At 37.1% G+C, this 16,944-nt stretch overlaps 1 protein-coding gene and 1 pseudogene across 3 annotated transcripts in view; both read left to right on the top strand.

Annotated features, from left to right (window-relative positions):
* The window catches only part of PRKD1 (protein kinase D1), a 334,328-nt gene that overhangs the window by 51,618 nt on the left and 265,766 nt on the right, over positions 1-16,944 (top strand). The gene's annotated exons all lie outside the window — the stretch shown is intronic.
* On the top strand, positions 3,934-6,462 carry LOC109254278 (60S ribosomal protein L9-like; annotated as a pseudogene).

Genomic DNA, 16,944 nt, shown 5'->3' with positions numbered 1-16,944 from the left:
TTTTAATGTTTATTTTTGAGAGAGAGAGAGAGAGAGGCAGAGAGAGAGAGGCAGAGTGTGAGTGGGGGAGGGACAGAGAGAGAAGGAGACAGAATCTGAAGCAGGCTCCAGGCTCTGAGCTGTCAGTACAGAGCCTGGATGCGGGGCTTGGACCCACGCACTGTGAGATCATGACCTGAGCCGAAGTTGGATGCTTAACTGACCAAGCCATCCAGGTGCCTCCCCTCAAGTCCTCAATGAGACTTGTATCACTTATGACATATTACATTGTATATTAATAACTTACGCTTTTCTTCTTTGTGCAGTCTTTGAAAAAAAGCTCTGTACCTTATATACTCCTGTATTTTTCAAGGAGCTTAGTGCTATTCCTTGTAGGGATTAAGTACTCATTTTTTTCGTGTATTCTCTTCACAGAACAGCTTGCTTATTTAATGCTTATTTGAAAGAAATATTACTCCTACTGCCTCAGTAAAATGGACGCATTAAACATATACACATACAGCTATCATACAGATCAAGTCTTCATGCACATTGAGCACATGCATTTTGTTGACTCCACAGGCATGTACTAGTTGCACCCCTAGTGGGGTCTTGACCATCTTTGTGCAAGAGGACAGGAGAGCCATAGTGGCATTAGGCTGTGAGAAAAGTTAATTCATGTCTATCCCCAGGGCAGTCAGGGTTGCTTTTTTGTTTTTTGTTTTTTTGTTTTTTTTTTTCTTTTCCTGGAGTTTGACTTGAGAATAAGCATTAAAACCATCTCTAGAAGATTTTATATTAACATTGGCAAGAAACAAACAATTGACATCAGGCATAAGTCTTAATTTGCGTTATGCTTTTGGCGCATCTTTGCTGGGAAAATTATGCTAATCCTCACCATCTGCAGCTACCAGATGTGCCATTGAGAGGTGCACAAGTTCCTTTCCAGAAAACTGCTCGATGTCGAATGTCAATCATTCCAGTTAAAATGACAGCACCTACCATCAGAGGAGGGAGAACAACTACAATTCATGTTTTTTCTTTACCATCACATACAAATCAGGATGATTAATACTGTGATAAATGTAGCTGACAGAGGAAGACTAAAAAATGTAGTTGTTCAGTCCATCTTTTGTTCTGTTGCAAAATAGCTATAGAATCTGTTAAAGACTATCTCATTGAATATACATGTACAGTGGGTGTGGTCACATTCTGCTGACTGCATTACATTTCTTGGCTTGTATGGTTTATTATATTAAGAGAATTGGCTGGAAGGATGTCAGCAGATGGTGCTAGGCACAGAGTAAGTTTTATCATTGCATAGTTCAGTATGCTTCCAGGAACTCTCTCTCAAATATGATTTTTGAAAATAAAATTGTTCATTTGAACACACTGACAGGTTCTTCCTGAGATTCTTATATCGTAAAAGACATTGCCATCGGTTTACTGGAACTATGATTTTGTTCCTTTTGGTTGGGAGAGAGAGAACAAGAGAGAGTGAGAAGTGGTTATAATCGACTTTTATCTGAAGTCTTTTCATGTTTTACCTGGGTCTGGATGTATCTACATTTAGACATAATAGAAATCCTTTATGTTTTAGTTTCATGCCTTTTTAATTTTGGCAGCTACTGCTAAACATTGCAAGAATGCTAAGGCACAGAAGTAAGTTGAACTGTTGAATGTACCAGGTACACCCTAAAATTCCATTGATTTCTAGAATATTAATGAATAGCAGTGTATGCCAGCGGCTGGAACTTACTGTGAGCTCTCCTTGCTCAGGAATGTGTCAGAGTGGGGAGCAAGTGTCTTCCTCTCCGCTCCCTCATTCTTCGCTCAAGTTCCTGCCAACCACACTGTGCTGTTGCCTAAAGAGGCTTTGTGTGGAGCTAGGAGAGTATTTTCTCATAGCTCAGGTATTCTGTAAACTTGTTCCAACCATTGTATCAGAAAAAAAATGTATTTTGATTTAAATCCTTAGGGAATGGGGAATTCCCCCTTAACTCTGCTAAGTGCTGTTCTTATTCTAGTTCTGTCAGGAAATGAGGCAGTTTTTAGTTGTTATTATGTCTACAAACTGCCTTTAATAAATATCCAAAGTCCCCTGTTTGTGCTATATTGGTATATGGTGGTGTTCTTAAGTCCTGAGTAAATGGTAATTTATAAAGGAATACGAAGGAAGAGCCAGCTTAGTCCAAAACATACGGGTCCTCCGGATGAGGAGGAGATCATAAATGTTAACAGAATTACACTGCTTTGCCCTTTTTGAATAATAGTGCCCACCTACAGTTCGTCTCAGAGATAAATGAAACTATATGTTTTATTTTCTCAGGACTGAGGAATAGAGCCTACTAAGAAAAACATTTACGGCAATTTTCACTCATCTCTTTGCCTTTTCCCTCCTTGTTCCCACTGCCTAGACATTTGTCACTTGACTTATGCAAACTGGGCTCAACTCCAGGTGGATTTTTACTCTTTCTTCAGGCTTAATTTACTCATCTGCTTTGTGGAGTGCAATTTTTGACTTTTCAGGGAAGAATTCTATGCTTGCTTCATTCTGAACCCTAGCCTCCTTCTCTTCTACTCTGAGTGAACTCCTCCCATTGTTTAGTAATAAGCTAGCATCTGTCTTTGTCACCTGATTGAATCCTGATGTGTTGAGATTGACTTTTTTTTTCTTTTTTCTTTTTTCTTTTTTTTTGTTAGATATACCTTTGAATCAGTCTCTGGAACATTTTAGCACCTATTAAATATTTGTTGAGTAAATGGATGAATAATGGTTATTTTTCTTATATGGAGAATTTTCACGTATGGAAAATCATCTTTGTTATCTTCATCTTTAAGGCTCATGAGTGTATAACATTTCAGACTATAAATTCAAACAAAATAATTTGTGTCTATTTTAATTTTGAGATAAGTAATGTGTTTTTTAAGTTATCATTGGCATTGCTAATGTTAGGCTTGAAATATTGATACAATGGTGTATACATGTACGTTTTTATAAAGTCTTATTACTTTTCTGTGTTTCAGTCCAGTTTTACATTTGGAATATTATTTGTCATGCATGTTTCACATTAAAAAAGGAGTTAGCTCATTGAAAATCTTAACAGCAAAAGTTACTTTTAAGTTTTATTTGGGGCACCTGGGTGGCTCAGTCGGTTAAGCGTCCGACTTCAACTCAGGTCAGGATCTCACGGTCGGTGGTTCGAGCCCCGCGTCGGGCTCTGGGCTGATGGCTCAGAGCCTGGAGCCTGCTTCGGATTCTGTGTCTCCCTCTCTCTCTGCCCCTCCCCCGTTCATGCTCTGTCTCTCTCTGTCTCAAAAACAAATAAACGTTAAAAAAATTTTTTTAATAAATTTTATTCATATATGTATGGTACAGGCAGAACATGGCATACATTTTGAAAAAAATTTTTAATCCTAATGTCAGTAAATTATTCGTGACATTTTTATCTGTACCCCTGCATATCTTTTAAAACGTGTTTATGTACAAACTTTTAAGCAAAAACATCTCACTGTACATATTGTTCTTTAACTGAGCATCATTTTTGAGTTGACAAAATTACCCAAAACATTTTAGGGTAGAAGTTGCCATTTGATGAGCATCTCTGCAGATGATGCTCTCATTGAAACTAGAAGGTCAACCATATGGGAGGTTACAAATAAAATCTGCTGGCCTTCAAAATCCTCTTATCAGCCACCTAACGGGGTCAGATACTGACAATGATGCATCTGAGAGCAGTGAGTAAAGACAGATTGCAGAAGTTTCATAATTGTGAATTGTGTTCTCAGTTTATTCATTTTTGCTTATGTTTGTTCCCAGTCTTGAGGGTCTCTGGACTATGCACATTTAGGTGGCAAATCTCAGATGTAACCCCGAAGGGCTAGTAATCATTTATATACTCATGCATGAAATAAAGTATTTTATGATATGTCAATCAAATGTGCCCAGAAATCAGAATCAAGTTTTTTACCAAAGTAAGTTCCTTCTAAATGTAGCCAGAAAGAGCTACTTTGTCATTAAAATGAATGAATATTCATTTTTAGAACAGACATGTTGTTTGGATTGTGTTAAACATATGTCTGTTAGTGAAAGTGTGAGTCACAAAGAAAATTTCATCTAAAAATAATATCTATAGAAAAAAACAATAAATATACACACAGAAAAATATTTCTTTTTTCTGTTAACTGTTACTTCTTTATTTTTAATGCTTGTGATATCATTTATTTATTTTCTGTTATTAGAAATAATGGGTGACCATGTTCAGAGGTGTAAGCAACCCAAGTGTCCCATCGTGGGATAGATGGATAAACCATATATAATATAATATATCAGATGAAATATTATTCAGCCTTAAAAAAGGAAGGAAATTATGGCACATGCTACAACATGGATGAATGATGAGGACGTTATGATAAATTTAAATAAGCCTGTCACAGAAAGACAAATACCATCTGATTCCACTTAATATGAGGTATCTAAAGTTGTCAAATTCATAGGAACAGAAAGTATAATGGTGGTTGCCAGGATCTGAGGAAAGGGAGAAGCAGGGAGGTGTTTAATGGGTACAGAGTTTCAGTTTTGCAGGGTAAAAAAGGTTTGTAGGTTGGTTGCACACCAATGAACATACTCAACTCTTCTAAACTGTACAGCTAAAAATGGTTAAGACAGTGAATTTTAAATTATGTGCATTTTACCACCATAAAAAAAGAGAAACTGGAGAGAAAGTATAATTTTTAGACTGGAGCTTATTTATTTTTAGCTATAATTGTTTCTACAGAATATATACATAGGACTCGTCTTAGGCCTCTAAAAAGGTTATGATATAATACATGTTACTGGTCAAATGCAGGTATATAAGAAAACCTAGTTAAGGTTCAGTGGCAGGTCACTTGTCCCTAAATTGTTTTATTTACTTTTGGTGGAAAACACTGGACATTGTAAATTGTTATTTGTGGAATAATTAAAAGCTAACTAAAGTATTGAAATCACTTTTTTCAAATATGTATTTAACAGAGCTCCTTTGCTTTTTTAATGGCTAGTAATTTATAATCCAGAAACATTGATTTATTTACATATTTATTTACTGCTTAGTATTGTGTTGGAGAATGATTTGGGTTCAGTTATTTGATGATGAATAATTTAAGTCTTGTCCTCAAGGAATCTGAAGTCAACTGGAGTGGAGTTGGGGGGGGGGGAGAGTAACAAACAGAAAATTGTAATAAAGTACCATAAAGATTATGAAAGGGGTAAATTAAGAGTGTGATGGGAAAAGATAGGAAGTTTTGAGAGTTCAGGGTTTCTGTTTTGGGGCTTCAAGGAACAGTTTATGGAAGAACCAGTAGCTTTGTTCAATGAGAAATGTAAGTTAATTAGGTGAAATGGTTGGAGCAGAAAATGGAGGGAACAGTAAATGCAGAGGCCTATGGGCAGAAGATTTTGTGTTTCAGTTTTGCTAGCGTAGTCCTGTATGTCTGTTGTCCTGGAGTGCGTGGTTTCTCTTGCACTGTTCTAAGTCCAGGTTTGATGGCCTGCCTGTAGGGCTCAGAAAACATGGCTTAGTAACTTAGAGTAGTTTACTGTGCTTGGAACATTGAGTTTGGGGTGGCGGAGTTAAGAGATGCCATAGGGAAGGAGAGGCTTTATTATGAAGATATATGCCACCTTGTAGCATGATTCTGGTAAAGAACCATGCCAGATTTTTATAGAGGAGATTATATAGAAAGGTGTGTACTTTAACATTTTGATGCTGGATTCACTGAAGACAAGAGGTTGAAATAGAACAAGAGGCAGGACCATCAATAAGGTAGCAGTATAGTGGGAGCAATAACTGACATTGGTTGTAGTGATAGAAAGAAGTGAGTGAATTCCAGAGTTATTAAAAAGCTAGACTTGCTCTGTGCCACATCTATTGCAAGAATGAAGACCGTTCTCAGAAATCAGACTGTGGACATTCCAGAAAATACCAACATGCTCTGAAGGGATGAACTTTTATTGTGAACGGCCCCAGAGGAACCCTGCGAAGGAACTTTGATTGCATCAATGTGGAGCTCATTCTGCTTGGAAAGAAAAAGAAGGGTCTCCGAGTTGGCAAATAGTGGGAGAATAGAAAAGAACTGGCTGCTCTTTGCATTGTCTGTGGTCACATACAAAACATGGTCCAGAGCTTCCGTTACATGATGAGGTAGATGTATGCTCACTTCCCCATCATCGTTGTTACTTAGGAGAATGGTTCTCTTGTTGAAGTCATAAATTTCCTGGGTGAAAAATACTTCTGTGGGCTTCAGATGAGGCCAGGTATTGCTTGTTCAGTATCTCAAGCCCAGAAAGGTGAGTTTATCTTTGAAGTAAATGACATTGAACTTATATCAAACTCAGCTGCTTTGATTCAGCAAGCCACAGCAGTTAAAAACAAGGATATCAGAAAAATTTGGGATGATATCTATGTTTCTGAAAAATGAACAGTTCAGCAGGCTGATGAATAAGATCTAAGTTGTCCAGCTACAAAACCAGCAAGATGTTGCAGGAGTTTTCAGACTTACTTGTGATACTTTTTAAAATATTTATTTATTTGTTTTTTGAGAGAGAGAGACAGAGACAGAGTGTGAGCAGGGGAGGGGCAGAGAGAGGGAGACACAGAATCTGAACCAGGCTCCAGGCTCTGAGTTGTCAGCACAGAGCCTGAGGTGGGGCTCGAACTCACAAAGTGTGAGGTCATGACCTGAGCCAAAGTCTGATGCTTAACCAACTGAGCCACCCAGGTGCCCATGTGATATTTTAAAGATGCAATAAAAACTGTGCTGATTTGGGCTTTTTTTTTTTTTTTTTTTAAGACTTAAGATTTAAGATTATTGAGCGTGAGTTTGTGTGTATGTGTGTTTGTGGGGGAAGGAAGAGGATGACATTATGGCTTGGACTGTTGAGTGAGTGTTGGGGCAGCTCCCCATGGTAAGGACAGAAAAGGAAGGAGAGGGCTTGGGAAAACACAACCATCTTCACTGAAGCCTTAGAAGGGGATGGATAAGCCTAGTGAGGGTCCATGAAATGGGACCAAAAGAAGTAAAAAATAAGGACCTGAGTGGGGGAAAATGAAGAATTAACAGAGGATGAACAGCTCACAACCAAACCTAGGCAAACTAACAAAAACAAAACAGCAAACAAAGCAAAATTGAGCAGGGGTGGGTCGGAGAGGGAGGAGGAAAGCACAGAGTGTCCTTTTAAGAAACCAAGGGAGCAGGGTGTTTTGGGAATGGAGCCTATCAGGGAAGGCTTTGGCAGCAAGGTCCGGGTGGTGTGCTTGGTGGAAGGCATTTTAGGAGTGCCGTGGGGCTCAGGGCAGGTTGAAATGGGTTGCTGAGTTACATGAGAAGTGGAGGCTAGGAGCCAAGACAACCATTTCAAGAATTTTTACTGTAAGGAGGAGGAGACAATAGAGTAGAAAGAATTATACTAGAGAGGATATGATAATATAATTTCATCTTCATTTATTAAAAATTTTTATTGTGATAAAGTATACAGAACATAAATTTATCACTGTATTCATTTTATGTATACAGTTCAGTGGCATTAAGTAGATTCGTGATGTTGTGCTATCAACACCACCGTCTAATTCCAGAACTTTTTCAGTCTCCCGAACAGAAACTCTTTACCGGTTAGACAGTAACTTTCCATTCCTTCCTCCCTCTAACCCCTGGTAACTTCTAATCTCTTTCTGTGTCTCTTAACTTGCCTATTCTAGATATTTCAAGTAAGTGGAATTATCCAGTATTTGGGTCTGGTTCGTTTCACTTAACCTAACGTTTTCAAGGCTCATCTGTGAGGGGTGCCTGGGTGGCTCAGTTAGTTAAGCATCCAACTCTTGATTTCGGCTCATGTGATCTCACGGTTGTGAGCTGGAGCCCTGCATCAGGCTCTGCACTGACAGCACAAGCCTGCTTTGGATTCTCTCTGTCCTTCTCTTTCAGCCCCTCCTCTGCTCTCTCTCAAAATAAATAAAAAGTAAACTTTATAAAAAGGCTCATCTGTGTTGTAGTATATGTCAAAACTTTACTCTTTTTTATGGTTGACTAGGATCCCGTTATATGTGTATGCTACAGTTTGTTTACAGATTCATCTGCAGACACGTGGGTTGTTTTTGCCTTTGGGCTGTTGTGAATAATACTGCTGTGAACATGGGTGTGAAAGTATCCCTTTGAGTACCTGTTTCCCATTCTTTTGGGTATATACCTAGGAGTGGAATTGCTGAGTCATGTGGTGATTCTATGTTAACCTTTCTGAGGATCCACCAAACTTTTTCATAGCGGCTACAAATTTTACATCCCTCACCAGCAGCATGTCAGGGTTCCATTGTCTCCACGTTATTGCAAATACTTGTTTTCTGTTCTAGGTATGGTTTTTGGAACTTAATAATGGTAATACTTCCTCCCTTCTGGGCTTTTGTGGAGTCCCCTGCCCCTTACTCCACCTGCCAATTTTATCAATCTGTGAGCCATTATCTCCATTTCATAGGTGTAAAAACTGAGGCTTTGAAAAGTTCAGAAGTTTGCCTAAGATAATGGCATTGTATCTCTCAGGGCAAAATCTTCACAGCTGTGAAGGCTTAGCATACACATATTCATCATTGGTCCTTATTTTTCCCCTCATTGAACTAAAACCGAAACTAAACTAAAGCTGAAACTAAAATTAAAACATGAGCTAAAACTTAAAGCTGAAATGTGTAAGATTTACAAAGCAACCTGCTTATTCAGGATACATGCAGCTTTTACATATATACTACCAAGCAGTGAAAATATATGCTAATACATGTGGCAGCTGCATTTGATCAAATTGTTAGAGAATAGATCTTAATAACATTTAAAATAACTGCATGAATTTGATCTGTGAATGAAGAATTTTCCATTTTGTGTAGTCTTTAAACTCTTTTGAACACCCACACCATCGGCGAAAGTAAATGATACTGTAGTAATACAACTTATAAATTATAAAATAAAAATCTATTGTATAAAAGTAAGAATACAAAATGGAATAGTTTAATAGGAATAGAATCTCCATTTTCTTTCTCTGTACGTTGGGTTTTCTTGCCCATTTCTGGGATGGGTACACCTCTACTTGTGTGCACTACTCATAAAAAAATGGCTAACAGCCATCTTGTGTGTTATGTTCAGGCACTTTTTAAAGCCAGTATTTAAAATATCCTTTGTGTTAAAGGGTATTTACTCAGATTAATTCACAACTGCATATTGAATATTTATGCACAAAGCGTTTTTTTGCATATTGTGATCTTGCTTTGCTCTCTGCAAAATATGCAATGACATTTAATTGAAACTATATCTAGCTGAAGTTCTCAAAGCTTGTCCTTGAGGAAGTACCTCTAATTGTAGGAGAAAAGGAGTGTAAGCGACATTGAATTTACTTGTAAAGCAAAGTTTGCAACCTTCTTCGAAAACTTATATTTAAATTGTCTTTGGAAAAGCGAATGAGGTGATAATTTATCACGTGAAGTTGTTTGCGCTGATGTTTCGGCATTTTGTAGAAAAACACAAATATGTAAAACCTAATAGAATGTCAGGGGGAAATTGGCAAAGAACTGTATGTGATCTCAGGGGAACAATGTCTAAAATACATATATATTTTTTAATAACCTGAATTCACTTGAATATATCTGTTTTGACTGCTTTGGATATCTATTTGCTCCATAGCAACTACCACACAGAAATATTCAAGGGGGAAGAAAGAAAAGGAAGGTATTTGATATGGAGATTTTAAATGGCTTTTTGAGTCCAAGCAGTCAGCTGTTTTCCTTTTGACTGTAGTAATTATTTAAGAAGATTTGAAATGTATTTTTGTGGTTACATTTTAAGTATATTACTAAGTTTTCCCTCAATGGTGTGTTTTTGTTTTTGTTTGGAGGGGGTAAGAAATAAATGAATTTCCTCTCCTGAAGCAACATCAAATTCAATTTTTCAAGGTCAGGATGTATGAATTTTATCCTCTGTGGCTCCAGAAAATCTAATAGCTCAGTGCAGGTGACTGTCTAGCTAAATTCCAGGATGACACCAATGGGTGAGAAGAGTGACATCATGGGAATAGCTTATCAATGAATACAGCCACTGTTATACTAGGTCTGGAATAAGGAAAAGATGACAATTTTCCATTTGTCCAGGAGAGTCAAGAACACTTTCTAAGTGTGTTTCACATTTTTTATATACCCTTTTCACTCTTATTTTAAGAAGATTAGTATATGGTAATATTTGGGCCAAGAGGCTTACCATTTCAGAACTGACTTGATTTCCAAACATATTATCATCTCTTTTCGAAAATACGTTAATAAATGAGACTCACGAGGACCCAGACCTAGAAACAAACACCTGGCAGACAGTTCATGTAAAGCAGATAAGAGCACTTACTGTCACAATCAGAGAGATGGTCTAGATGTGCTCTTTCAGGCAATGATGATGATGGTGATGATGCTGGTAATAACAGCTAATGTTTGCTAAGAATTGTCTGGAACCTATTTTGCTAAGAACATTGTATGTATTACCTCATTTAATCCTCAGAACTTTGCATGTATTATCTCACTTATAATAATCCCCTTTTTATTTTTTTATTTTTATTTTTTTAATGTTTTTATTTATTTTTGAGACAGAGAGAGACAGAGCATGAGCAGGGGAGGGGCAGAGAGAGAGGAAGACACAGAATCCAAAGCAGGCTCCAGGCTCTGAGCTGTCAGCACAGAGCCCGACGCAGGGCTTGAACTCATGGACTGTGAGATCATGACCTGAGCTGAAGTCGGACACTTAACCGACTGAGCCACCCAGGCACCCCAATAATCCCCTTTTTATAGATGAGGAAACTGAGACATAGGACAAGTCACTTGTTGAAGATCACATATTTAATGGCCAGGTCAACTTAAGAACTCAGGCTTTTTGACCACAAAGACTGTGTCTACTATACTGCCTCTGATTTTGATAATAATGTTTTTGGCAGATGGTGATCACAGAAGTTGCTTTAAGTCACAAATTTCCAGTACTCTTTTTTTCTAAGGCCAAACCATGTAGCTTTTATCCTCCCAAAATTATAATATTTTCACTTTTATAGTTTTAAAGAGGAAGGTGTGAAAATTTGAAATGTTATCTATTCTCATTTAATTTCCTACTTTACATCAAAAGCATATCATACCCAGATCTAAATGTCATTACCGTTTGTTTCTCACACTTAACGAAAGGGAAAGTTTCTGCTGAGTTTTGAGCAGAGAGACTCACTTACAGGAGTGTAACCATGCTCAGCAAAGTTTTGGCACTTGTGTTTGGCAAAACATCCCAGGCAGTTGAATGATTCACATGGCAGGATCACTGCTGCTCAAAAAGGTGCATTACTATGAATATTAGCACCTCTAAGTGTTTGTGAAATAACCTTAATGGAAGGACTAGAATATTGACAAAACATTTTCAAAAATTTTTTCTATATTTAACAGATGAAGATACAAAGAGTAATTTATTGCAGAAATCCATGATGATTCAATTCCAAGTTGAATGTGATGTCTATAATTATGTTTTAGAAGAGTATTAAACAATATGGATGTGATATCTGGTTCTTAAATATCATCGTTACACTGAGTTCTAAATATAATCCATCTATAACCATACTTACAACAGATATTACTATGTGACAAGCAATACTTAGATGTAACAAGAAAGAAATGGAACATTCAAACTTATGTGATTTCGGAATAATTCTTAGCATTTCTCCAGGGGTTATTAAGGCAAATGAAAGGGATTTTTACAAGGTATAGTTGTGTTGAAGTTTTCCTCCTCAGAATTCACATTATTGCCACAGCCTACGAATGACAAACATTTGTGGACTATGGCAGCAATCTGTTGGGTGTTTCAGTCTATTTTGAGCTGAAATTGATTAGCACTTTATGAAAAGTGTACAGAAAATTGCCATGCTTATCAAGGCAAATCAAGCCATAATTCTGCCTTTTTTTTTTGTACACCTGCAGCTATGAATATTTTTTGGTGGATACATTGAGATGTGCTCAAGAATATACATATCGGGCTGCATATCGTGCAATTTATTCTGATCTTACTGACAGTTTGCAAACAAAAACTCAAAACAAGATGCAACTGTGTGCGGCTCCCACACTGTAGGTTCTGATTTTGGCACCCATGAATGCACAAGGAAAGGGGCTGCAGCTGAAGAGGTGTGCTTCTGCTCATCTTACTGTGAAATACAATCTGGGTGTTTGTTTGATGGATTGCATGAAATATGGAGGAAATCTGAACTAAGGGTAAGAGTTTCATCTGATTGCCTTTAGTTTTACCCCACCTTGGTAAAAATAAGGGGAAGGAATGAAAATAACCTGGAGTTGATGACTGTCATGATGGAAGTTAACTGTATTCCAGGGGAGTTGTTAAGAATGAGGAAAGGAAGAAGTGAGCCATGATGGTGAATTCCATATTTTGAGAGGAAGAACATTCTCTGTGGCAACACCTTCAGAGAAAAACAAGTATTGTAAGCCAAAAGAAAGGGAGGAAGACCATGGACTTACATGAAGTCACTGTTATTTGATGGACTTTCTAAAACAATAAAAACAACAAAAAAACTGTAGAAATAGGCTAGTTTTCTCTCATGTCACTCATGCAGAGTTGAGAATAAATATCATGAGATATTTATTGATATTGAAATATCAGTATGAGACAGTGAGAATTTACGGAGTAAGCTAGTCACCTGAAGCTCATTTTAATCCCAGCAAATATTGTAAGTTGTTACTTAAAAACTGCATGTTGTGTGCAATCCTTTTACTTTATGCCTGGCTCTATCTAGAAAAAGATCATGAATCATCTTGCTAAATTCTATATCTGCAGTAAGTCTGTTCTGATAAAATTCTGTATTTTATACAAAAACACATTTCTAATAAATCCTATTTTAAAAATAAGTTTTTAGATGTTTGCTATGAAAAATAAGGAAAAGGGAAAAATTAAATCAATTATAATTCTATCACTTAGAGTATATCATTCCACTCTTTTTATTATAGATTTGACATGGTAAGCCATTTTGGGATTTGCTTTGTGACACAATACATGATGAACCTATTTCTATGTCATTAAATATTCTCCTATTATATTTAGAAAATATTCAGTTTTTTTTTAATGTTTATTCATTTTTGAGAGAGAGAGAGATTGAAAGCGTGAGCAGGAGAGGGGCAGACACAAAACTTGAAGCAGGCTCCAGGCTCTGAGCTGTCAGCACAGAGCCTGACATGGGGCTCTAACTCACGAACCGTGAGATCATGACCTGAGCCAAAGTCGGCCGGTTAACTGACTGAGCCACCCAGGCGCCCTTCGTTTTTTTTTTTTTTTTTTTTTTCAATCAGATAGACTTTCCAGTGTTATTATATGGATTTCCAACATCCAGTCTCTGTGTGGTTGGATGTTTAGATATTTCCAATATTTTTCAATGAACAATAGTAATAATTTTCATCATCACCATGGACATTAAAAATTTTTATTGAGGTGAAATTCTAATAATGTAACAATTAACAGTGTTGTACATCTACCACCTGTCTGTACTTCCAGAGCATTTGCCTCACTCGAAAGTAAAGTGCCTTCTCCAGTAAGGAGCATTTCTCTTTCTGTCCCCAGCCTACCTCTCCATCACTGTCCCTCGCCTCAAAGTTAAACCCTCAGGTGTTTTCATTGCGCAAACCAACTTTGTGAATTCTTGCTCTATCACCTTGGCTGGTTGCACTCTTTTCCATTTCTCTTCATCCATTATTCAAACCTAAGTCAGTTCTCCTACCAACTTCTCCTACCAACTAAGCCTACATGACCTCTCCTGAAAACTATTAGTACATGTCTGTCCTGCTCATTGGGCCCATTTTCCATCTTATAATGCCATTCCAGTAGTATATGTTGTCCATACATTTTATCACAAACAGTTTCTATTTTGCTAGGGTGGCATCTTACCTATTTGATGTTCCCAGATGATTGTCTTTGTACATGACACAATAGAAATACACAATAAATTCTCATCAAATGAATTAAAATTCATTTTTTCCCTCACAGACCTTAGCATGGTGCTTAGCATAGAGCCCCAACAAATATTTACTGATTGATTTAAACCTATTTATACATTTATCTAATTATCTCGAGGTCACAGGTTCTGCGTAACTAAACAGCTTTGTAAAAAAAGTACTGTATTTGCTCTCATTTATATGACCTTATTTAGGAGATTCATCTTTAAATGCTGAGATGTAATGAACAAGGCATCATTCATATGTAAATCAGTCTGTCTTTTTTTTTTTTTTCTTTCTTTTTTTGAGTTTAGTCTTTTCTCAGCCTTCATATTTCTATGTGTGGTGTTTGTTTGCATTGGGCAATTCCAATTGTGGGACCATAAAATGTAGGATTAGGTTTTTGCTTTTGTTCTCCTCATGGTACTAGTGTCTAGTAGGTTCAGAGAACATTTCACAGTGACTTGTGGGCCCTTCTTGGCAATTATTTCTGTTATCTCAGAACTCATTTTACTAGAGATATAAATTATATGATTTCCCCCTAAGTGTATTTGCCTTGCACTTGTGTCCATGTTGGTTTCTGGAAGTTGAATGCATGTTTCCATAGGAACTAGAAATAATAAATTGGTATACTGTACCTATAGTTTCATTGTTCTGTGAAGACATTTCTAAAGCAAGAGAATGTTAAATTTATGCTAACTAATCTGTCCATTTGCCTTTTATAATAACATATATTTTTGAAAAGTTCCATTTTATTCCAGGAACATAGCTTTCTCTTCTTCATTACTTCTGAAGAAAAATTCCAATGAATTGATGAGTTTTTCCACCACCTCCCCTCATTTCCTCTCTCATGATTCCATGAAAAGCAAATGAAAAAAAAAACGCAGTGAAGATAAGATTCAGAGCTAAGTCTCTCAAAGTGTATTTCCATATATTTCTGGTAGACTTTTTTTTTTTTTTTTTTTTTTTTACAGCATAAGGGCCACCATTTATTTTTATTGTTCTTGTAATCAGTGAATAGGTTGAGCTTAATTTTATTGACACTCCTTTTTAAAACAATTCAGCCTGATTTCAGAAGTGACATATTTTGCATCAGAGAGGACTAAACTATGCAAAGTGGCATCCTTTGAGGAATGCTCATTACCAGAGTGGCAGCAAGGAGCTCAGCTCAAGCAGTTCCTATAGTGATTGCAAACTGGCTCACTTCCCAGTGCTTAACAATTTCAGCATGGTTTTCTCTTGATTGACCATCAGTCTTCAGCATTTCTAAACACATATATTACACACACACACACACACACACACACACACACACACACACGGCCAGACACAAGATAAACAAACAAAGACTCTTATTAAACTCCAGGAACAGCTCACATAGAGTGGTTTAATCCTTTTTGCATAAATAAGATCCCTGCTCTGCTATGCTATTTTGGAATATAGAAAGTCTATAAAGCTTGACTCCAAATTTCAGAAGGCATAATCAACTGTAGAATGTTTTTTAGTATCCAGATATTCAGGGTCATGACTATGTTCTCCCAACACAGATTCTCTATAGTCTAAATGAATTTATCAAACTAATCATTGAGACTGATTTGTGACTGCTACGTGCAGCTTCAAAGGTTGTTGGCACACTTATTCATTACTTCTGTTATTTATTTTTGGGACATTTCCCACATGCCAGGTGCTATCCTAGACAGAGTGTCAGAAACCTCCTTCATATATCCCCACACCTATTCTGCCTCTAGTGCCACTGCTAGTGCCACTTCTGTCTACCACAGTCAGAATCCTCTTTTAACAACACAAATTCGACCATGTTACCCTTTCGCTTAAAACATTTTAGTGAAGTACAGTTACAGTTGGCCTAAGTTTCCAACTCTTTTCCATAGCTCACAAAGCCTTATGACATGGCCTCTGCTGCCTGTCTGACCTTTCTTTCTATTCCGTCCCTTGACCACTGTGTTCCAGCCACACTGGCCACCTTTCTGAGCCTAGGTGAGGCCAAGGTCTTTGTCACCTACAAGCCTTTGTACATGCTGTTCCCTCTGACTTGAACACTCTATCCTCTCTTGTTGCCAAAGCTGGCTCCTTCTCCTTCTTCATGTTTTATCTTAAATGTCACTCCTAATGGAGTTTTCCTCTAACCATGCTATGTAAACTAGGCCTCCCCATAGCTCTCTTTTGTTATACTCTGTTTATCTTATTGCAAATTCAAAGTTCTAAGTTTATATTTATTTGTTTTCTTTATTTTCTGTGGCCTCCACTGAAGAATGATATCTGGAGGGTGTTTGTAGATTGTGAGAGTAAAATTTCTATCAGGTTGAAGAGAAGGTGTAATAGGAGTGAAGTTTTGAGAGACCCAGAAAGATTAAACCCTGTGAGAATATTGATTTCCAAGATTTTCAGCATGCAACAGTTACCAGAACAACTTTTGGGGTTAGGCTATGGGTGTGGTAAGCCAATGACAAGTGGAAATGAAATGAGGGTTGCTGGAGTGGAGTATCTACCACAAGCCAGGCTTCACTAGGCATTGGGTATGTAAGCTTCAAAACAAAATCCAAATTCTTTACTCTTACCTCCTTGGTTGTAAATTAATTAGCCATATATGTGTGTTATTTCTGGGATTTCTGTTCTGTTCTGGTTGATCTATGTGTCTCTTTTTATGCTGGCACTATACTGTTTTGATTACTGTAGCTTTGTAATATAGTTTGAAATCAAGGTGTGTGATACCTCCAGCTTTGTTTTTCTTTCTCAAAATTAATTTGGCTATTTGGGGTCCTTGGGGTTCCATACAGATTTTAAGATTATTCCATTTTTGTGAAAAATGTCAATGAAATTTTGACAGAGATTACCCTGAAACTGTACATTGCTTTGGGTAATATGAACATTTTCACAATATTATTCTTCCAAGCCATGAGCATGGGATATCTTTTCATTTATTTGTGTCTTTTTC

Source organism: Panthera pardus, unplaced genomic scaffold (assembly GCF_024362965.1).
Source record: "Panthera pardus isolate Hobbes unplaced genomic scaffold, ASM2436296v1 HiC_scaffold_24, whole genome shotgun sequence".
Lineage (NCBI taxonomy): Eukaryota > Metazoa > Chordata > Mammalia > Carnivora > Felidae > Panthera > Panthera pardus.
This window is presented reverse-complemented; position numbering and strand designations above follow the sequence as displayed.